At 43.2% G+C, this 24422-nt stretch overlaps 1 protein-coding gene across 1 annotated transcript in view; it reads left to right on the top strand.

Annotated features, from left to right (window-relative positions):
* The window catches only part of LOC100064076 (contactin-associated protein-like 4), a 170170-nt gene that overhangs the window by 36836 nt on the left and 108912 nt on the right, over positions 1–24422 (top strand). The gene's annotated exons all lie outside the window — the stretch shown is intronic.

Here is a 24422-nt window from a genome sequence, read left to right as displayed (position 1 = left end):
CTGGAATGGGTCTCACTGGGCTAAAATCAGGGTGTTGGCGAAGCTGCTTCTTTCTAGAGTCTTCAGCGGAGAATCTGTTGTCTTGCCTTTTCCAGCTTCTAGTAGCCGCTTGCACTGCTGAGCTCATGTCCCTTCCTCCATCTTCAAACCAGCAATGGCACTGGAGTCCTTCTCCCGCTGCCATCTCTCTGACCCTTCTGCCTTCCTCTTTCCGTTTAAAGACCCTCGTGATTACGCTGGGCCTGCCTGGATGATCCCAGATAATCTCAAATCCAGCTGATTATCCAGCTCAATTCCTTCTTGCCCTGTAAGGTGACACAGTCTCAGGCTCCAGGGAGCAGCAAGTGGACATCCCTGGTGGGCCGTTATTCTGCCTACAACAGAGGCTAGAAAGGCATTCTAAAAAGATATTTGCCAATTTTAAAAAAAGAAAAAATATTTGATTTCCTTCCCTTAACATCTGTTGTGGAGGAATGGGAATCAACAGCTACCTTCACAGCTCCTCATGGGCATTCTGTGTGTATCTTTGGAGACTTTGCTCCAGGAGCATGTACCCTGTGCCTACACTTAAGGAGAAGAGCAGAAAATTGCTCTGGTAAAGAAAGAACCACAAAACTTCCAGTCACAGGGAAGACATCCCCCTGAGCCTTCCCATGAAGTGCTGAGGCAAAAGTCTGCGCATAAATTCCAGGGAAACATGCAGAAAATTCCTATAGAAACCGCAGCTACGCAAAGAAGACATGGAATCGTAGACTTTGCTCTTCACCCCCCACCTTTTAAGTCACTTTCTCGGCACTTTTTTTTTAAGCTTCTTGTCCTTAGTGCTCAACATTTGACCATTTTATTACGGTGAACATTTGTGACATAATGAAACGTAATTCCCATACAGTTTCTTAGGTATTTTAGATTTTCATCATAGATAGATGGACAGATAGACATTCTTACCATAGCGTTTATTCCAAAATAGAGGTTTGAAAACTTTCTGCCACTTTTATATGATTATTTTGTATTTCCTTCTATTTCCCTATTGCCTGTTGGTAACATGAGGTGAAGAGTAGGCAGAGTTAAGTGAACACAGGCGTCTCTGCCTCTGTGGGGCAGCGAGTACAGAGGGGAGCCCCACCTCCCACGTGGCCAGTACTTCAGCACTGGCTAGTGATCATGTGGGTGAGGGTGCCTCGTAGTGTAATCGCTTTGGTGTGCATGTAATCAATGCCCCCTGCTTCCCTGAGACAAATGGTTTTTGGCGGCAAGGATGCAGCCTCTGTTGACTGCAAGCCAGGAGACCCAGCTCGCCCCTGGTGACTCCCCCAGTTTCTGCAGGCTCCTTCCTGGCTGCCCTGGCCCTGCGTGTCCTCCACTCCCTGGTTCCTGCTGGTTCATCCTGACTTGGCCTTGTTGGAGAGGGGAGAATTTCCCCCTTTTCCCCTTCTGGTTCTTGTGGCTGGTCAAATAAGTAAAATGACCGAAGGCAGGTTAGCAGGAGAAAATCAAACCAAGTTTAATACCTGCACACAAGGAATTCATGTTAGCGTGAAGAATCCCAAAGGGAGTCAGGCTGAGTGAGGTACATATGTCTTTCTGGAGCAAGAGGAACGAAACAGAGGTCCAAGACAAAGGGGAAGGAGGCCATTTACAGGAAGATGAAAACAGTTAATATTTGGTAAACAAATGTTTGCTGGGCCATTTGTAGACAATGGGACCCACGAGAGAGCTTCAGTAAAATGGGCCCTGCTGGGTGCCTTCCTGTCTACCGCACCTGGAGTTATCTATGGCGCTGGCTCCCTCCGGGGACAGGCCTTCTATCTTAAATTCTTTCAGGCAATTTGTGGGAGGTCAAACATTCTTCCTGAGTCTTCTGAGCCTTGATTGTCTTCAGCTCAAAATAATTCACATGGCAGAGTGGTGCATCCCGGGGAAGCTGCCCTGAACCCCATCAGCCTCCATGGCTAGACCCCCAGCTGGCTTTCCTTCTGGGCCCTTAAACAGATGGCATCTTGGGAGGCCCTGTGAGCGCCAGGCCCAGGACCCCCTGCTCTGCAGCCTGACCGGTGTCCCTCAGCCCCTCTCTCCCCTCATCACTGCCTCTTACCTGTGCTGAGCCTCCCAGATTACAGGGGTGACTGCCACCACAGGGTTATTGCCAACCCTGTCCTCTGTTGTCAGAAATGCAGTCAGATAAAGGATCCCTCACACACACTTAAGTTGGAGGCCTTCTTTTGTTCTGATGGTACTTATTGGGCCCTGTTCCTTGGAATTTCTAATCTCTATCTAAGTGGATCAACGTGATAAACACTAAGGAAGATCAGATTCGAGCCCCTTCAGGCTCTTCTTGATGACAAGATGGATTTATCCAAAACTATCATGGTTAAAAAAAGGGGGGACATTTTTGTGCCAATAAAATACAATAAAGGAAGAAATATTTTAGGAAAATTCAATGTTCATTCTCATTTGAATTCTAATCATTGTACTCAGTTTGGGAGAAACATAGTATTTTTCTTCTGAAAAGAAAATAGAAAAGTCTATATTTCAATCAATTACTTTTAAAGTTTTCAGAATGAGAAGAGATACTATATTTAAATCGGTAAATTTATCTCCAGCTTGTCTATATGTTCAGTAAACGACAACTGAATTTATTCACCATGGTCGGGTAAAATCATTTTTCCCACCAGGATTTACAAGCCTCAGGATTTTCTATCAGTGGAAACCATTTTAATTCTCTATTTTGCTGCAGCTCGTAATGAAGCAAGATATCAACCTTAATGAATTTTATTTGCATGTTAATTAAGTTTAAAACAGCCCATTTTAATTATCTTTTACTTGCTAATTCTTTGTTTTTGATTGAGTTTTATTTTTTCCCCCTACGATAGCCTGCAGCATTCACAAAGGAGTTGCAAATTGAGACTGAGTTATTGAAGGCTGTCCAGTGTTTCCATTGTTTTAACATCTCTCATTTGGTGTGGATCAGGCTGTGAATGATGACTACACAAGTGATCTGAACACAAATAACTAGACTGACAAGTAAAGTACTTAGAGTCAGAAACCTGTCAACGTTAGGTCTTCCCCCTGCAAGCCTGGGACCCTCATAGCTAAAGGAGCAGGAAATAGTCATCTCTAAGGAGATCACTCACTGCTTTAGCATCTCTGATCTAGGGTGGGGTCAGGGGTGGGGTTGTGTTAATAACCCCAGTGCATGGTGGAGGGCAGAGAGGTGAAGGGGCAGAGTAACTCGTCCATTCTCCTGAAGGGAGAGGAGCCAGCATTCCCTGGGTGTGGATGCCACTGGCAACACACTCTCCTCACCTGAGGATGGACTGCAGAGTCATCATTGCTATCAGTAGGGACTCACTCCTTATTCCTTAGTAGAAGGAATTCAGTTTGTCCATGAGAGATTTCATAGCTCAGAGAGAATAATCCAGAATTACCTGGCAGCCGTAACAATGCTTCAGTGACAGCCCCTGCAATGCTCTGATGGGAGTGAATGTTTCTCTTTCTTTATCCACAATTTCCATGCACAGGATACAGGTAGAGCTGTAATTTTAGTATTTCTCTTTAAATAACGTGCACGGTCTTTCGTCATAAGTACTGTCTTAATCAAGCAGTCTCTGGGCACTATTAACATGTGAAATCATCTCAGGGCTGAACATGAGGCAGCGCGTGTGGAATGCAGAGGGGCTCGCTGGAGCAACAGCGTCTTCTATGTCAGTGAGACTTTCTTAGGCACTTGTTTACATCAACAACAAAAGAGGAAAAGGGAAAAAAACTCTTTTTACGAGGATTTCACAGCACCGTAGGGGAGGCAGAACTATTCTTCTCCCCTCTGGGTCCTTCTGGCTGATCTAAGAATTAAACTGACACCACATGGAATAACAGGAGAAAATCAAACAGTTTACTAACATGTATGCATGGGAAAGACCCAGGAAAACTGAGTAACTTGCCAAAATGTCTGAAACCACTACCTTAAATAGCACTTTCAGCTAAAGATGAAGGAGGATGTTGGGGGTGGGGGTTTGGGACTTCAAAGGGGCAGAAGGCAATTCATACAGAGATGGAAAAGCAAATGCTTGGTCAACAAATGTTTACCAGGCCTTGCAGAGACAATGGGGTATGGAGAGGACTTGACTAAATGGGCCTTGCTGAGTTCCTCCCTGTCTACCACACCCTAGTTTATATGACACTGTAAGTGTCTCTCTGACAGCTCCTTCCTGGAACAAGCTTTCTAGGTTAAATTCTTTTAGGCAGTTGGGGGAAAGGTCAAAGTTTCTTCCTGAGTCTTTCTTCTTAAAAATAATCAAGCCAAAGAGACGTATTTTGGGGTGGCATATTCTGATCCCCCATAGCACCTTCTGGAGCCAATGCATGGTTTTCTATAATTCTCTTTTACCTGCCGAAAAGGGTAAAATCTTCTATTCTGGCTAAAAAGGGCATCTGCCCAAGTGCCTTGTCATTACCCTTGTCCCTCGGGTTGCTGGGTCCTCTGGAGCAAAATGGATGCAGAGAAAATGTCCCTCTGTCCAGAAGGAAGGCAGTGGTGGGCATTCCAGACACTGTGGGCAAAGGTGGCCCCAGGGAAGGTCTCTAACCAGCTCTGGGCCTGGCCAGCCTAAAATCGTTAATAGCTTCTGGATTTTCTCCATGGGCAATAAACACTTCCAATGATCATTGATTTTGGACCAATTGAAACAAATAGATGGACATCTGGTTTATTTAGTAAACATGGTCATTGCTGAGTTTGGTCCAGCATGTGCATAAGACAATTGTTTTCATGCAATAGCCTCAGCTGATGAACATTTGGGCATCTATCCTAGTGTCAGGGGAATGCTTTGTCATCTCAGGGCATGTGAGAAGGATTAGGGTCTCGGTGGACCCTTCCACTTGCTCTAGACACAGAAGCACCTGTGTGGCAAACACCCCATTGGTCCCTGGACACAGTTTACTGCAGGGTCAGCCCAGTTTGTACCACTCTTCTTTTGTAACCTCGGGAACAAGCAGTCTTCGTGATTTTTCTTTCTTTGAATCCTTTTCAAGTTTATTTCAAGAGAAACACCAGGCTACTGTAAATGTGACAGAATTTTGAACACCAGGACAAAAACACAAGTTGCCTGGAGATTTCTCTTTTCCTCCAGCCATATGGAGCCATTGTTATCCTGAAATCTTCTCAGATTTCAAATATCCTCAAAGTGAAAGGAGATGTCACACCAACAACTAAGATTACCACTGCCCCACTGTTTAACACTTCAATTCTCACTAAAAGTGGTCTTCCTGCAAATCTCAAGTGCATTTAGTATTGAGGACATAACCACATTGTTGAGGTTTGAAGAAAAAGATTTTCAAGATTTCCAAATACACCATTAACGTGTTTCAGACATTTATGTTATTGTAGTTGCTTGCTGTCATTTTGTCTACCCATGCTGACAATATGCCTTGTTATGGTTGCAATGGGAATGCATTTCTTTCTGTTATTTTTTTCTTTTAGCTCCTACAGAGTAAAGATGATGCATAATTTAAAAACACTCTTTTCTTTAAAGAAAGAGAACATAGGATTTGCAGCTGTAAATTTCAATGTTCCCAAGATTGAAATTTTTACTTATTTCTTTTTCCAATATTATTGTTTTATTAACATCTTTAACTTGGCAAATGTATGCACCCATGTAATCACCTCACCAATAATGTAATTAAAGACACTCTCACCCTATAAAGTGCCCTCCACCTTGTTCCCGTCGCCCGAGGCAGCTACTGTTCTGATTCTCGTCACCTTGCGACAGTCTGTCCTGGTGTAGACATAATGGAATCTTACATCATATACTCTTTTGAATCCAGATTCTTCTGCCTAATGTGACATTTTCTGAGACTTATCTATGTTTTCCTGGTGTTTCAGTTACTTTTAATTTCTGAGTATTATTCTATAATATGACTAGAACACAATTTGTATATCCGTTCTCCAATGGAAGGACACTCGGGTGGGTTTTGGTCTGCGGATGCCATGAATCAGCTGCTCGGAGCATCGCCCTGCGGGTCTGTGTGCAGGTGTTTTCATTTCTCTTGGGTAGAATCCTGGGAGTATTGTTGCTGGCTGAAGCCTTATGTGAAGCCAAAGTGTTTTCTAAAGTGACTTTTGCCATTTTGCTTTTCCACCCACTGTGCTGGGGAGTCGGGCGCTCCACACCCCTCCAACCTGTGGTTTATGTAGTTTTCTTGGTTTTAGACATTCTAATAGATCTGGTTTCCAACTTGTACTTCCCTAGTGGATAATGATATGGAGCATTATTTCATGGTTTATTGTGGTTATCTTCTTTACAAAGGCATCTGTTCAAAATCTGTGCATTTTTTGTTATCGCATTGGGTTATTTTGTAATTGTTGAGTACTGAGAGTTCTATTTATGTTTAGATGTGTGAGCTGCACATGCAAATATTCTCCCTCAGTATGTTGCTTGTCATTCTGTTCTTTGAACAGTGTCTTTTGCAGAGTGAAAGTTTTATCTTAAGGATGACCAATTTACCATTTTTTTTTAAAGAAACAGCCCTTTGGAGTAAGGTGTATAAAATATTTTATAATGCAAGGTCTTGACAGTTTCCTCTTCATCTATGTGTCTTCACCTCTGCTGTCTATAGTTAGCTCTTATATGTAGGTTTATGATCCGTTTTGAAAAAAAATGTATGCGGTGTGTGGTATGGAAAAAAGTCCTTTATAAATATATGGATATCCAATTATTCCGGCACAATGTTTAGAAAGGACTATCCTTTTCCACTCAATTTGTCTTTGCACCTTCGTTAAAAAGCAGTTGACTACGTATGACTGAGTTGACTCCTCTTCTGCTCCATTGATCTGTCTTTACTCAACACCACACTATCTTAGGTACTTAGTTTTGAAATAGTAAAGTCAGGTAATTAAGTAGTGTAGTCATTCTTCTTTTTCAAAATTGTCCTGACTGTTCTTGGTCCTTCAAATTTTCCTATGAATTTTACAATGTTTACCAATTTCTACAAAAATTACCTTCTGATAGTTTTTCCCATTGGGATTACCTTGAATGTGGAGATCGGTTTGGGAACGATTGACATCTTAACAATATTGGTTCTTCACATCCATGAACATAATACATGTCTCCATTTATTAGGTCTCACATAACATCTCTTAGTGATGCATTGTACTCTTTGCTGTACACCGCTTGCAAAATTTTTGTCAGATTTATCCCTAAGTGTATTGTATTTTGTCATGTTTTGTAAATGGATCTTTAAATTCTGTTTCCTACTGTCCCTTGCTAGTGTAAAGAAATACAATTGATTTTATATTCTGAAAACTTGCTAAAACCATATACTGGTTCTAGTATCATTTCTTAGATTCCACAAGACTGTCTACATCAATGGCCATGTTGTTTTGAATAAAGACTGTTTGGCTTCTTTCTTCAATGAATATGGAGTCCTTTTATTTCGTTTTCTTTCCATATTGCCTTAGCTGGACTGCCCCTTGTGGTGTTGAATCTGTAAGGGCAGACATCCTTGCCTTGCTCCTGAACTCAGGGAGAAATCATTCATCTCTTACCATTTTGTGTGATGGTACCTTGTAGGGTTTTTACAGATGCCCTATTTCTGTTTGTTGAGAGGTGTTTTGTTTTGTTTTTGTTTTAAATAAGGAACCAATGTTGGATATTTTCAAATGCTTTTTTTCTGCATATATTTTGATGATCATATAGTTTAAATTTTTTTACATGTTCATATGCTAAATTACACTGATTAACTGTCTAATGTTAAACCAACCTTGCATCCATGGGATAGGTCACACTTGGTCGTGATGTATTAGCCTTCTCATGTAGTGTTGGATTTTATATGCTAACATTTTGTTAAGAACTTTTGCATCCATATTCATAAGATAGATTGATCTGTGTTTCTTTCTTTTCTGCTAAATTATTTGTATTATTTTGGTATCAGGATAGTACTGACCTCAGAGAATAAGTTGGGAAGTATTTCCTCCTTTTCCCTTTCTGGAGAGTTTGTATTGAATTTGTATTAATTCTTGCATAAATTTTTGATATAATCTATTTGTAAGCCCCTTAGACCTGGAGTTTTCTTTGTGGGAACTTTTAAAACACAAATTCAGTTTCTTTAAGAATATTAGTACTATTTAGGTTCTATTTCTTCTTGAATGAAGTTTGTTTCTATCTTTCAGGGAAAGTGTCCATATCATCTAAACCATCAAATTTATTGGAATAAAATTAGTCATAAGGTTCTTTTATTGTCCTTTAATGTCTGTAGTGATGTCCCCTCTCATTCCTTATATTATCAACTAACGGATTCTCTATTTTTTGCTGATTATTGTAAATAGAAGTTTATCAATTTTATGGATCTAAAAAGTAATTTTTGGTTTCACTGATTTTTCTCTACTGAGATTCTGTTGTCTATTGCATTAATTTCCATTCTGATCTCCATTATTTCCTTACTTCCATTTAAGTAAGTGGGTTTATATTTCTCTTCTGTTTCTAGTTTCTTGCAGGTGTGAAAGCTGAGGTCATTGATTTGAGAACTCACTCTTCTAGTATACTTGTTTATTCTTAAATTTTCCCCAAGTAGTGCTTCAGTGGCATCCAAAAATTTTCATAAGTTCTATTTTCATTTTTATTCAGTCAAAATACTTCCCAGTTTACCTTGGATCCTTCCTTTGACTTAAATTATTTAGCATGTGATCTTAGTTTCTGAATATTTGAGTATTTTCCAGATACGCTTCTTTTACTGATTTGCACTTTCATTTTGGATAGAGAATATGCTTTATGTGACTTAATTCTTTTCAATTTATTGAAGTAAATTCTGCGGCACATGATGTAGTCTATCTTTATAAAAATGTCTCGTGTTCACTTGAAAAGAATGTGTGTTCTGCTGTTCGTGGTGGGCTGTCCTACAAATGTTGGGTTGGATGTCCTACAAATGTTGATTAGGCTGAGTTGTTGGATATTGCTGCTCAAGTTTTCCATGCACTCGCTAATTTTCTGTCTCCTTGTTCTATCCATTATTGATGGAGGTGCTAAAATGTTTGATTATAATTACAGATGTATCTATTTCTTCTTGAATCCCTATCAATTTCTGCTTCATATATTTTGAAGCTCCAGTATTTTGTATAAATAACTTTAGGATTATTATGTCCTCTTGATGAATTGACCACTTTATCATTGCAAAATGATTCTTTTTCTCCCTGGATCTATGTCTTATTCTGAAATGTCCTTTGTTAGCCATGACAACTTTTATTTTTAGCTAGTGTTAGCATTATATATCATTTTCCATCTTTTTACTTTTAAACTACTTGTGACTTTAGTTTTAACTACCTCATAAGCAGCTCATATTTGTGTCTTTGTTTTTATCCAATGTGACAATCTACACCTTTTCACTGGAGATTCAGACCATTTACATTTAATGAAGTTTTTGACATGGTTAAGTTTAAATCCACCATTTTACCTTCTGATTTCTGTTTGTCCCATCTCTTATTTGCTTCTCTTTTTTTTTCTATCTTCTTTTGGATCACTTGAATATTTTCATGATTCCCTTTTATCTCCTTTTCCAGTTTACTAGCCATAACCCGTGGCTGTGTTATTCTGGGGGCTGTGTAAGGGTTTGGAGTGCACAATTTCTACTATCACAGTCTTCACTGAAGTAACATGAGTGCTGATATGTTTAAAAAGTTTACAGATTGATTACTATTTCTCCTCTCCTAGTGTTTACGCTATTTAGAGGTATTTGAGTTAAGACATATTTTATCTTTGCCCACGATGTTATCATTTCTAGTGCTCTTTATTCCTTTCCTTAGATCCAGATTTCTGTATGGTTCTATTTTTCTCCTGGTTGGAGACTTCCCTTAATATATCCTGTACCTCAGGTCAACTACTGATTAATCCATTCAGCATTTTCTTATCTAAGAGTCTTCATTTGGCTTTCTTTTTTTTGAAAGATATTTTCCCTGGGTATGGATTCTAGATTGGCAGTTGTTGTTTTTGTTTGTTTTCAGGGTGTTAGAAATGCTGTTCCGCCATCCTGTCTTATGACTTGCACTGTTTCCAGTGAGAAATCTGCCATCATCCTTGTCTTTGTTCCTCTATATGTAGTGTATCTTTTTTCTCTAGTGGTTTTAAAGGATATCCTGTTATCACTGGTTTTTGAGAAATTTAATCATGATGTGCTTTGGTGTGGTTTTCTTCATCTTTCTTTTATTTGAGAAGGGTGGACCATCTCGTATTTGGGGGTTTATATTTTTCCTAAAATTGGACAACAGTTGGCCATTATGTCTTCAAGAATTTTTTTTTTCTGTGCCCTACCCTCTCTCTCCTCTCCTCTGGCAGCCCCAATTCCCCAAATATCATACCACTTGAAACTGTTACCCAATTGAATGATGTTCTGTTTATTTATTTTCAGTCTCTGTTACTCTCAGTGTTTAATTTTGGATAAATTCTAGTGCTATGTCTTCAAATTTACTAATGTTTTCTTCTGCAATGCCAATGGGCTCTTAATCATTGGGTGAACTTTTTTATGTCAACCTGTAATTTTCATAGGTAGAGTTTTGATTTGGGCCTTTTTACATCTTCCATATCTGTACTTCACACGCTCAATCTTCTTGCTGAATTTTGACATGTAGAACACAGTTATAATAATTAATAGTTTAAGGCTCTTGTGTATTCATTCTATCATTTATATCTTTTCTGGGTTGATGTAAATTGAATGACTTTTCTCCTTATTATGGGTTGTATTTTCTTCATTCCTTGAGTGCCTAGTAATGTTTTGCTGGGTACCAGATTTATTTTGTTGAGTTTTGGATTCTTTTGTATTCTCATAAATATTCTTGATCCTTTTTGTGGGAAACAACTAAGTGACCAGGGAAGGATCTAATCCTTTCTCATCTTGGGTATAGGCTCTGCTAGGTGGAGTGAACGTGTAGCCTAGGGCTCATTAGTCCCCCTGAGGCACCACACTTGACTCCAAATGGAGTGATTTCCGAGGGTTGTCCCCCTTCCTCCTATCCTGCGGCTCTTTCTGCAGCCACAGGAACCTCCTCAGACACATGTGCTGGTCAGTGCTCAGTGAAGGCTGGATACGCCCCTCTGCACACTCTGCACTGCTCTCTGTGCCATCCTCTCCTCTCCTCTCTGACTCTCTGTCCTGAGAGCCCAGCCTCTTTGGTCCCCTGGGCTCCCAGCTCCACCTCCTCCACTCAGGTAGACCAGCAGCTCCACCTGGGTAGTCCCTCCCTGTGCCACGCCCAGAAACTCTCTCCAAAAAGCAAATGGGGACAATCACAGATCTTTTCTCATTTTTTTCCATATCTCAAGGATTTCTGTCTTGTTTCCTGATGCCCAGAGTCCGAAAAAAATTATTTTTGTGTATTTTAAATGGCTTCTTATTTGTTTCAGACAGAAGGCTAGATCCAGACGCTGCTACTTCATCTTTCCTTGTACTGAAAGTCCTGATGATTTTTTAAAAACATGCAAACCTGTATCATAGACATAGTGCTATTGCACACCTAGTAGACTATAGTGTGTAATAGTGTAGACATAACTTTTGTAGGAACTGAGAAACCAAACACGTTGTGGGACTCACCGTATAGCAGTCATCTAGAACCGAACCTGCAACATCTCTGAGACACCCCTGCATTGAGGACAATCTAAGTTCAACTGTTTGGGATTTAAAATGATATAATGTTGGTGATTATGTTGAAGTTGGCAATGATTTGTAAAAGTTGTATCTTTTAGAGAACTGCATGCACGGTGTTCTGAAAACCACACGTCAGACTGAATGTTTTAGAGATAATTTTTCTACACTCGCGTAATGGTGATGATTTTGGGGTTACCCTCTCATTTCTCGTGCTCTCTGGAGGTGCCTGAGGCCCCAGTTTGTATAAAGAATTGGAAGTGCTCCCACTCCCAGGCCAGGGCTGCTACTAATAACTCTATGAGTCAAATCTCATTAAATAGCCTGTTCTTGCAACAGGCCTCCCAGAGTGTGTGGTGGTGTTGCTCTGTGGACGTGCAAACTGAGGTCAGAGCAGGAAGGCTCCAGGAGGTGGCCGTGGGTGTGTCACGCAACCCCACATCACTGGCTTAAATGATTCACACCATCTTCCAATGCTCCACGTTGAATTCCTCAGGGAAGGAATATGAAGGGACCAAGCTCACGGTGACCTTCTGACACAGGAGAAGGACTTTGGGTCACCTCCATCATCACTGGGAGGAAACTCAATATCAAAATGAAGCTGCCAAAAGGGATATTTCCCAAATTAAAATTGATCACCCACCAAGTGCCATGGGGATGGTTCTGGACTGTGTGCTTCCCACCTGCTCTGGGCTCGGTCAGTCTTGGTCAGCAGGGGCCAAGGGCCACAGTGGGATCTGGCCACCAGCAGCCTGGGGAGATGGACAGGGCCTCAGTCCTGGCATCAGACAAACCTGGGTCAGTCGTTGACCCCAAAAACTGTAAGGAAATTAAAATACTAAACCTTACATTGCCTTAAGATGGAAACAAAAATACCCATCTCAAAGGACTGTGCCAAAAGCACCTAAACCAGAAGTTAGTGTCCTTGGCCTTCAACTGTCTCAGCACCTTTATTATTTGAAACTTTCATTCCTTCCATTTGCTCTCAGAGCTAATTCCATCCTGCTATCTTTCTCTCCTCATTTACATTTAATTTACAATTTCCTCCAAGACAAATAGGCAATTATTTATAAAGCCACTGGATCCAACAAATGCCAGCAGAGATGACAGGACTTGCTGGGGCAGCTCCAAGAGGAAGCCGTTCTGTGCCAAGATGCTGTGGGGTGGACGTCCTGGGATGGGCGTTTGGAGCCTGAAGATGACTCAGGCAAAGGAGGAGGACGGAAAACAATGGGCAAAAGAGAAACAGGAATACGGTGGATTCAGGGACCCCTGTGGACATGCTGACCCTCACAGGCCTCCAGAAACCAGTCCGTGTTTGAGGAACGGGCAGAGTGATTCATTCCAATTTTGCAGAAATAACTGGTAGGTTGAGGCTGGATGGAAGGGTGAGGGGCTGAGGTGAGGAGGCTGTCTCGGCAGCTACGACTGACGACCCTGGGCATCAGGCAGGGACCCCCTGCAGACCTGCCCCCCCCCAGGTGACCCCCCCCCTTGGACCCTCTTCCTGAGATGTCTTGCCTGTTTCATTGCCCCTATCTTTTACGTTTTCTATGTTTCCTTTGTTAAGGGTGTAAAGTCATCGTTTCAGGACATTCTCCAAACTTACAGAAGTTTACAAAATGCAAGAGGTGTACCAGAGTGTTCCTCTCAGCATCATTCATCACAGGCCAAAGTGGAAGCAACCCAAATGCCCATTGACCCATGGATGGATATCACGTAGTGAACTTTCATCCCCTTTCTGTCATAGTTCTACCCCCATGTCTTGTCACCCTGTGAAGACAAATCCAGAGTGTCCTCAGATGAGTGAGGCAGGGTCTCCCCGGGTCAGGAGATGCCAGCATGGTGTGTGCAGGGACAGGTGCGCGTTCACAGCTTGTCTACGGTGCCGCCCCAGGTCCTGAGCTCTGCCCTCTGCTCTGATCCTTCCATAATGACTCAGTAGCTATGAAAGCCCAGGAGGGTCCCTTGGGCCTCTGTCCCCTGAGCTTCAATGAGGGCACTGAAGGTGTAGGCAGAGAGAAATGACCCCACATCACAGGCGGGGCCAGGCATGCGGTTGTGGGTTCCCCCAGAGGCAGACCTGAGACAAGTGCTGGGGAGAGTAGTGGACTTCAGGGCAGTTCCAGGAAGCCATGGGGGGAGCCAAGGGTGAGACAGTCACAGATGTGTCCTCGATCCAGCTGCATCTTGCTGGGGCCTCAGCCAAGCAGAGCTCCCCTCAAGCCCCCCCACTGAGAAAGGATGCTGGGCTCCAGGTTCCAGCTGGGCTGCTGCCCGGGGCATTGATGACTGGCCCTGGGTGCCTCCCCCAAGGGTCTGCTGGTTCAGCCATGAGCATCGGGGTGCAAAAGCTTTAAGATTGGAAAGACGATCCCAGCAACTCTGTCCAGCTCTCTCCTTATCTATGTCTCTACCCATCAAGCTTCTCTCTGGCTGGCTCATGTTGTTTTATTACATATAATTCACCTAAAAATGAATAAACTGCCTTTGGGGGGTTAGACACTTAACCAAACAAAAGATTCATAAGGATGCTTGGACTCACCACGTGTAACCAGAGCACACAGTGATGATTCTCCTAGGGAGGACATCCAACCTCTAAGCTTTACCAACAGGGAGTTTATGTTAACAAATGAATTAGCAAGATACTGGCTTGCCTTTATCTGTGCTGTCACCCACCACCTGAGGCTGGGGACATGCCTAGCAAGAGAGAGGGGTGGGTCCAGGGCCCAGGAGGAGGGGATGGCTTCAGGTAACCAAACATGGCGTCAGGAAGGGGCAAAAGATGTGGCTCAGCCCAGGCAGTTGTGGCTTGTGGGACTTGCTTTCATATTGTTCTTGTTGACCCAAACAAGTAAAATAGCCAGTTAATCCACCAGCAAAATAGGTTTATTCGGGATAGAAGAGGAATTGCAAATAGGGACAAGCAAGCTATAGCAAAAGCCATAGGCAAGTCCAGCAGAGTTACTTTATAGGGAAAAAGGAGGACGTGGGAGGGGTTGTCATGAACAAAAGTCCACTGGTGGAAAGGGAGAGTTCAGGGTGCTGACGGCTCCTCATTGGGTGAGTAGCTGGGTAGTCGATTTCCTCTTTGGATGCAAAGGTGTACTTTTCCTGTCGGGTCTGTAACTGACAATCCTTCCTGCAATTCACCATTTGACCTGTAATTGACATCCTTCGTGTAATTTGCATTCTTCTTGTGATGGACATTCTTCCTATAATTGACTCCTTTCCCGTAATTGAGGATCCTTCCTGTGATTGACATCCCTCCTGTGATTGAACATCCCTCCTGTGATTGACATCCCTCCTGTGATTGAACATCCCTCCTGTGATTGACATCCCTCCTGTGATTGACATCCCTCCTGTGATTGAACATCCCTCCTGTGATTGAAAATCCCTCCTGTGGTTAACATTCCTCCTGTGATTGAACATCCCTCCTGTGATTGACATCCCTCCTGTGATTGAACATCCCTCCTGTGATTGACATCCCTCCTGTGATTGACATCCCTCCTGTGATTGAACATCCCTCCTGTGATTGAACATCCCTCCTGTGATTGGACATCCCTCCTGTGATTGACATCCCTCCTGTGATTGACATCCCTCCTGTGATTGAACATCCCTCCTGTGATTGACATCCCTCCTGTGATTGACATCCCTCCTGTGATTGACATTCCTCCCGTGATTGACATCCCTCCCGTGATTGGACATCCCTCCCGTGATTGGACATCCCTCCCGTGATTGACATCCCTCCTGTGATTGAACATCCCTCCTGTGATTGACATCCCTCCTGTGATTGACATCCCTCCTGTGATTGAACATCCCTCCTGTGATTGAAAATCCCTCCTGTGGTTAACATTCCTCCTGTGATTGAACATCCCTCCTGTGATTGACATCCCTCCTGTGATTGAACATCCCTCCCGTGATTGACATCCCTCCTGTGATTGACATCCCTCCTGTGATTGAACATCCCTCCTGTGATTGAACATCCCTCCTGTGATTGGACATCCCTCCTGTGATTGACATCCCTCCTGTGATTGACGTCCCTCCTGTGATTGACATCCCTCCTGTGAGTGAACATCCTCCTGTATTGACATCCTTCCTGTAGTTGATATGGAGTAGGAATGCATGAGGGCTGCCTCTTCTGGCCTCTCGGTTTCTTCTATTCAGTTTCATGTTCTGGACTCCTTGTGCCTCGTGGAGATTGCTCCTGTTGTTTTCTGTCTTGAGTCCTCTGTTGGCAGGTTCCATTTTACTGATGAGCCTGGTTGCCTAAATTGAATCTTTTGGGGAGTTTTGCTAAAAATCAGATGACTCTTTTCATTACTCAGATAAGTCTCCAGCTCAGATGCCCCGTCACTCAGATGCCTGTGTACTGGGGTAAGTTCGTGTTTTCCTGTGTCTGCTCATCTAATCAGGCTTCTCACAACAGGCCAACACCACATCTCCATCTCCATGTGGTGGAAAATTTTAGATGAACCTTTTGGGGTATAATTTACATTACAAGGAATTGCACCAGTTTAAGTGCGGTTTTCAATGAGTTCTGATAAACGCGTAGACCTGGGCAGCCACCACCATCATCACATAGAATTTCCATCATGGCCTTCCAGTCAGTGCCCAGGACTTCCCCATGACCACTCTGCAGTGCTGATGCCATGTCTGTCTTCTAGTTTCATGTCAATGTGCCCAGCTCTCAACTCAGTGTAATCTCTGAGATTCATCCATATCATTACGTGGACCAAGAGCTTAGTCCTTTCTGTTGCTGTGTCATATCACGTTGTACAAACAGACCACAATTTGTTTATCTACTCACCTGCTGATAGACTGTTGGATTATGTCCAGTGTTTAGCTACTATAAATAAAGTTGATATGGACATTTGTTTATAAGTTTTTTTGTAGACATATACTTTCATTTCTCTGGGTAAATGCCTGGGAGTGGAATGTCTGTGTCAAAGTAGATAAACGTTTAACTTTTCAAAATTATTAACCAGTTTTAGTTAATAAGTGATCGGACTATTTTACATTCCCACCTGCAAGGCGAGATGGTCCTAGTTGCCCCATGTCCTCACCAGCACTGGGTGCTGTCAGTCTTTTAAATTTAAAAATTCTAGCAGGTGTACAGGGATATTCCATTTTTGTTTTAGCTTGCATTTCCCTGATGGCTAAAGATGTGAAGCATTTTTTCACGTAATTACTGATCATTCGTATGTCTTCCTTAATGAAGTGTCTATTCAGATCTTTTGTCCATTAATTTATTAGGTTGTTTATCTTTGTTATTTTTTAATCTTAAAAGTTCTTTACATCTTGTGGATAAAATCCTAAACAAAAAAACTAAGCGTATTGAACTTCTAGAAGAAAACATAGAGTATCTTATGAACTTGGGACGGACAATGATTCTAAGACAGGACATAAAATTATGAAACATAAAAGAGAAATAATAACTTGGACTTCATCAAAATTGAAACTTCTCCTCTTTGATAGTCACCATAAACAAAAAGAAAAGTCATGCCATAGACATGGAGAAAATATTCACCATACATGTGTCTGGCAAAGAACTTTTGTCAAATATATAAAGAGCAGCTCTCGTTCATGTTTATGACACTGGAATCCAGTCTCCCTAGACTGCCTGGTCACTCTCTTCTCCGAAATGCTGGCGAAGTCCAGGGTCACAGGGTTGGGGCCTCCCGACACTGGCCTGTGTGGGCTGGTGGAGAGATGGCGAGTGTCCCTCCAGTTCTCAGGAGAAAGGAGAGTGGAATCTGAGCTGAGAGAAGTTTCCTGCTCTAAGGGGTGGTGTGGGAACCTGCTTTCCTCTGTTCTATTATTTGGAGAATGGGGAGTGTTGGTGATTCTGTCCTTGACATTAAGAAATAGGATTTTATTCCGTATGAGAGTCTATGGAGCACAAAGACAACCACACAGGCGGGTCAGTCACAAGGAGAATTTGACACATTTCTGAGCTGCCCTAAGGTCTGTGGGTCATTCACCTCTTATTTCTAATGCTACCAATTGGTGGAATCATATCATAATTTCATCATTATGTGGTTTCAAACAAAGCGTACGTATTGCGTTTGCAAAATAGGAACCAAAAGGAGACCAAACCGTGAGGGTCTCACAGTGGGGACTGTTCCCCCTTCCATATGTTGGTTCAGGAGTCTGGTCATCAGTGCATGGGGCAAAGACTTGCATCCTGCCCACCGCCCGCAGGTGTCCTCTTCCGTCCCCCAGGAAAGCCACCAGGGTGAACACACTAACTGGTCAAGTGCTCCCCTGGTGTCCCTGGGGAACTGGATGCACCTTTTGGGGACCCAAACAAGGCCCCTGCTTTATCCCCATAGTCTTCACTACTAATGCTGGTTTAAAATGGCCCACGTGGCTGGGGCTCCTGGTGAAATGACAGGCCCAGTGTCCCTTTACAGAGAGCATCCCTTGTCTGCATCGGGGCGTGGCCGCCTTGACCAGGAACCACACCCTATACCTGGCTATGTGGATGCTCTGGGACCCTGAGGGGGCGGCACCTCTCTTATGCACGTGGTTTTCAGAGCAGGAAAGTGCCCGCCCCCTGAAGAAGAATTGTTTTTCACTTTCTGTTCTTTTTGTGTTTTCCTCCCAGAAGTGTGGTAAGTTATACACACACACACACATATGTATTCTGAAAACGTGAAGTGAATCCTGAAATCCCACAGTTCATTCATACCTCGCTGGCTGCTGTTGTTGCTGTTAAGAAATCTGAGCTCTCGGAAATACTTGGCTTCCCTTAACAAGCTGGGCAGGGCTGAAACGAAATTCCCCAGAGTGAAATGTCATCGCTGCCTCAGAGAGAGAAGAGCAGTGAATCTGAAGACAGAGGCTCTCCCAGAACCGCAGTGGTTTGATTGGAGCGCAGGACCGTCCTCCGCGGCTCCCTTCCTCACATGTCTCAGGGACTTGATGAGTCTGCTGTGAAACAAGAAGTAATTAGTGAGAAGGAAAAAGGCACAGCCTGATGACCGACATGTGAAACGACGCAATTATCCCAGAAGGAAACTTCCTCCTGACAGTTTCGATGAAGCTGTTTGTGTGAAATGCAGATCACCAAAGAGGCCTGTCTGTGTACTGACGTCTGGAAACTTCACCTTCTTGCTTTTGCATCCTCGGAGAGCCTGCTGCCCATGCTTCTTAAGTCCCAAAGTTCCCTATGTAATCACCCCCTTGGCACAGTCGACATGTAACACGGGACCCGGGAGAGCTCCTGCCTTCCACGTGTGACCCCACAGCACACGTCAGGCCTCTGGTCAGGGAGAGAAGAAATGCATTAGCAGCTTCTCAGGTTGGAGGACTGCTGCATCCCCTCTAACTTCTCCCTACACACCTATCGTGTCAGACCAGGCTCAGGCACGCAGACACCCAGAGAGAGCACCAGACGGAATCACGACTACAAAGGCGTTCTGGCCACGCTGTTTATAACCAGTTTGCAGTGAGTAACTGCTCCATTATCTGAATCACTCTGCGTGAAACTCACCACCGGGGCTGACAGAAGTATAATTTCAAAGTGGAGTAAAAAGTGAAAAGGAAAAAAAAAGAGCTGAACTAATGTGGTCAAATAAACTTTAAAGTATTTTTTCTTAATAACGACCACTAACTGCAGGATGTTGGTCAAACTTACTCAGTCTCTGAACCTCCATCTATCTTCTCATCTGTAAAGGGAGATGATAAGCAACTCCCTCTAGGTTTTTTTTTTTATAAGTTAATCATTTCCAGTGAACATTGCAGTGGTGTTGAGCACATTCACAACGATGTGTAACTGCCACCTCCATCCAGTTCCAAATCTCTTTCATCACAACCCAAAGGAAACTCCTTACCATCAGCAGGGTCTCCTCAGGCCCCCCTCCCTCCACCCTGGTACCCACCAATCTGCTTTCTGTCTGTGTGGATTTACCTATTCTACATGTTTCATATTAAAAAAATACTATGATGTGCGACCTTCCAGTCTGGTCCATCCGTGTGGTGGCGTGAATCGGTCCTCGTCCCTTGTCACAGCGGAGTCACACCCATTGTGTGGGTGCCCTACAGTTTGTTTATCCATTCGGCAGTTGATGGACACGTGGATCGATTCTTCTTTTCAGCTCTTGCGAGTAACCGCTGTGAACATCCACATACAAGTATTTGTTTAAGAACCTGCTTTTTAATTCTTTGGGCTGTATACCTAGGAGTGGAATTGCTAGGTCACGAGGTAATTTTACTTTAACTTTCTGAGAAGCCATTCTAGATACATTTAAGATTTAAGTAAGATGGTGTACCTGGAAACAGCTGGTGGAATCCTTAGCATGTAATGGAGGCTCACCTTCCTTAACTAATTGAAAAATATCTAACACAATTTTAGCTGCTCCTTCCAACTCTTTTTTAAAAATTAAATGTGTTGATTTTTATTGAGGTAATGTTGGTTTATAAGATTCCATAAATTTCAGGTGCACCTCATTATATTTCAGTTTCTGTGTAGATTACATCATGTTCATCTCCTAAAGACTAATTACAATCCATCACCATACACGTGTGCCTGGTCACCCTTTCCACCCTCCCCACTCCACCCTGATACCCACCAATCTAATTTCTGTATCTATGTGTCTGTTTGTTGTTGTTTTTATCTTCCACGTATGAGTGAAATCATACGATATTTGACTTTCTCTGTCTGACTTATTTCACTTTGCATAATACCCTCAAAGTCCATCCATGTTGTCACAAATGGCCAGACTTCATCTTTTCTTTATAGCTGAGTAGTGTTCCATTGTGTATACACACCACATCTTCTTTATCCATTTGTCCCTTTTTGGGCACTTCAGTTATTTTCAAGTCTTGACTATTGTGAATAATGCTGTGAATGAACACAGAGGTGCAAATATCTTTAAGCTTCGTACCTTAAGATTACTCCCGGGTGTGAGGTGCCGTGGCTAGAATGGGGCTTTTTTCTCTCCAGAAAGGAATTTCTGCCTCTTCCACCTCAGTCAGCACTGTCCCTTGTTGTGGGGGTTCTTTCTATCCAGTTTCCAGCACTTTCTCAGGAGTAATTGTTCTCAGCGTAGTTGTAGGTTTGTTGTGTCCACGGGAGGAGGTGAGTTCAGACTCCTCCTATGCTGTCATCTTCCCGGCATTCTCTTTCGGACTCTTGTAGACTGAAAATGGCCAGTAACAGATAAAAGAGCTACTGTGTCTGTGAAGATTTAGGGATTTGTAAAAAGTGCAAAAGTGGACACACACCCTGTGTACTCACTGCCTTGCTCAGAGTCACTATAACTCCTTTATCGTCTGCAAAGACAGCAACTGCTATGCCCCAAGCATCTTCTGTGTGTGAGCGAAACTGCTACAGAGTCAACACGCTGTCCTACCCAACCTTCGCCATTGTTGCGGAGTCACAGAACACATCCCCAAAATGTGCCTCTTTGGCATGAGGATGACTTTGATCTGATTATTTTAAGAATCAGCAGATGCAGGAGAAGCTCTGAAAACAGAGTAGAAATTGCCCTTTTGTAAGATAACTTTGCATCCATAAAGGAAATCGGCATTTGCAGAGGTGTCTCCCTGTCTGCACTAGGAAGAGGAGGATGGTGAATCCACCAGACCCTCCTCAGTGGAGACGGCAGGGGCCTGAACCTGCTCCACAACCCACCTGTGGCCTGCTCCCTCCGGTCCCCCCAGAACTGCCCCCACAGCGTGTTCTCTTTTATCTTTAGAGAAGGCAGCATTTGAGCTGGTGGTTTAGGCCACCTGGGGAGTTCCTCATTTCCCCCGGGTCTCTGCCATGTGTACTCCAGCTACACGTCAGTAACTTCTGTTTGCTTTTCTCATGTTAATCCTTTTATTACAAGTGTCTCAGAAAGGTGGAGGGAAATTATTTTCCTCCCCTACATTGTACTATCTGTTCTTAAGGCTCCTATGGTCGAGGACAAGGATTTCATCACTACATGGGACTTCACACAATCCAGGGGGTGAACCACACGTGCCGGGAGCTCAGGCCAGGTGGTGTCTGAGCGGGATCATGGGGGCCTCTGGGGTTTGAGGGCAGCCAAGCAGGGAGGGTAGATGGATGTGACTTCTGAGAGCTGTCCAGGCTTCCCAGGGCAGGCCCCACTGGGCCCCATGATGCTAATTTTTTAAGTGTCAAAGATGAATTATAATATCTTATTTGTGTAGATCTTACAGCATCATTTTTACATTTAGTAAAAAACAGAGTGTTTTACTAGCAGTTATCTGTGAGAAGACCACTATTTCCCCATTTTTAAACACAACAGCAATGCAGACTTGGCCATGTTATCATGGGGAGTGAGGGCATTAGCATGGGCCTGTCTCCTGGGAAGCCTCAGTTTCCCTATTTTCGCTATGCCTGGTTGACTTTCGTATCTGCTCATGGTTGCCTTGTGTAACGGTGGTGGGTCAATCCGTCCTGCCAGCCTAGAGTTCTTAGCATCTCTCTCCCTTATCGTCCTGCACTTTTAGACGTCTTGTTTTGAACTAAGTATAGACTACAGAATGGTTTTGAAAAAAGTAGGCAGAGGCTCCTCCAGTATCCTTCACCCCACTGCTAACATCTTACTCGACGGTCAAGGTCAGGAAGGGACACCGGTACAATAGTGCAGACCCAACAGCTGAGCCTGGTGCATTTGCAACAGTTCCTTCACCATCCTTTCTCTGTTCCAAGAGGCTACCCTGGACCCCAAGGTGCATTTACTAGTTATTCCTCTGTAGGCACCTTCAGTCCCTGGCAATTCCTCAGTCTCCCATCTTTTGTGACTGTCATACTTTTTTGCAAGCCCTGGTCAGGTATTTTGTAGAAACTTCCTCTGTTTGAATGTGTACAGTATTTTCTCTTGACTGGAATGAGGTTATAAATTTTTGGCAAGAGCACCTTAGAAATGCCGTCATGTCCTTTCCATGTGTCCTATCAGGGGCCATGATGTGGATTTGTGTGCCAATGCTGATGTCAACCTGGATCTCTTGTTAGTGACAAGCCACTTGGGGGAGACACTTTGAGACATGAAAATGTGGTTTCTCCTCAAAGTTTCACCCACCAGCCTGAGCATCCATCCCTGGGCCTCACCTTCAGTTCTCATGACTGTGGTATGTGCCTAAGGCGATTCTCTCTTTACTGATGCACCAGTGGGCATTCTCCTGTCAGGAGGAGCTGCCCCTTCCCCCAAAGTGTGCATTTATCTGATTATTCATTTGTTTATATCAGCATGGATTCATGGATATTCATGCTATTCTGTGGCATGAAATCTGCTTTTTAATCTTTCTGCTTCGACTGTCCCAGGGTTGGCCAACCTTCAGATTGGCTCCTGTGTTCTTCTGAGAAGGCTCCCCTCTACTTGAGCCCTTCCTTACTTTTTGGCCCTCAAGACATTCTAAGCCCATCTTGCATTTTCAGTGGAATCAACCACTTCTCCAGGGACCCCAGGATCGTTCTGTTGGCGACAGTGTTGGGTGTGCTCGTTGTTACTGAGTGCCATGGCTTCAAGGCCTCCCAGCAGACAGATGTGGGAAATATAAGCATAAAAGTAAGCCATGAGGACACATACGTAACTGTATTTCTGTGTCTACCCATATTTGCATTAAAACCAAGATGTATGCTGAGCCTTCTGATTCCAACCCCACACCAGGGTTCATTTCTCCTTTCCTCATTCCTTATTTAGAAGAGTGAGTCCTTCCTCTAAGGATGAGAAAGCTGGCTTTCACTGCCTATAATACATTGACTTACTGGTCACTATGCAATTTATTCTTTTTTTAAATTAATAGACTACTTTTAGATCAGTTCAGTTTGCTGTGAAATTGGGCAGAAAGTACAGAGTTCCCATTTACCCCCTCCAACTCCCCCCACCATGTACACACACATGCAGAGTTTCCCCTATTATTAACATCGTGCATCAGTGTGATACATCTGCTATAATTCATGACCAATATTGAGGTATTATTATTAACTAGAGTCCATAGTTTACATTAGGGTTCACTCTTGGGTTTTGGCAAGTGCATGATCTCACACATCCACCGTGACAGTATCACACACAAGAGTCACTGTCCTAAAAACCCTCAGTGCTCCATGTATTGATCCCGCCCTCCTCAGCCTTGGCCGACACTGACCTTTTTACTGTCTCCACCATTTTCCCTTCTCGAGAATGTCACATAGTTGGAATCACACAGTCTGTAGCCTTTTCAGATTGCTTTCTATCACTTAGCCATATGCATTTAAGTCTTCTCTATATTTTTTCATGGCTTGACAGCTCGTTTATTTTTAGCACTGAATAATATTCCATTGTCTGGATGGACCACAGTTTATTTATCCATTCACCTGGTGAAGGACATCGTGGTTGCTTCCAAATTTTGGTAATTATGAACAAAGCTGCTATAAACATCCGTGTGCAGCTTTTTGTGTGGACATCAGTTTTCAATTCCTTTGAGCAAATACCAGGGAGCACGATCGCTCAATCCTATGGTAAGAGTATGTTTCGTTTTGTAAAAACAGCCAAACTGTCTTCCAAAGTGGCTGTAGCATCCAGCATTCCCACCAGCGATGGACGAGCGCCCCTGTTGCCCCAGCGTTTGGTGGTGTCAGTGTTCCAGATTTTGGCCATCCTAATAGGTTTGAAGGTATTTATTCCTTATTTTAAAGACAGTTTTGTCTTTTCCTTCCATTTCTTTCCTGAACTCAATCCATTTCTCTTATTACTTGATTTTTTGGTCCATTTCTGTTCTTAGTTTTGAACTTCTGATTCAAGGTGGTATTTCCGACCCTCAAAGGCTTGTTCGAGGACAGCTTATTTTTCGTGTAGTTCCTT

Source organism: Equus caballus, chromosome 6 (assembly GCF_041296265.1).
Source record: "Equus caballus isolate H_3958 breed thoroughbred chromosome 6, TB-T2T, whole genome shotgun sequence".
NCBI lineage: Eukaryota > Metazoa > Chordata > Mammalia > Perissodactyla > Equidae > Equus > Equus caballus.
The sequence above is the reverse complement of the archived record's forward strand: the minus strand, read 5'-3'. Positions and strand labels throughout refer to the sequence as shown.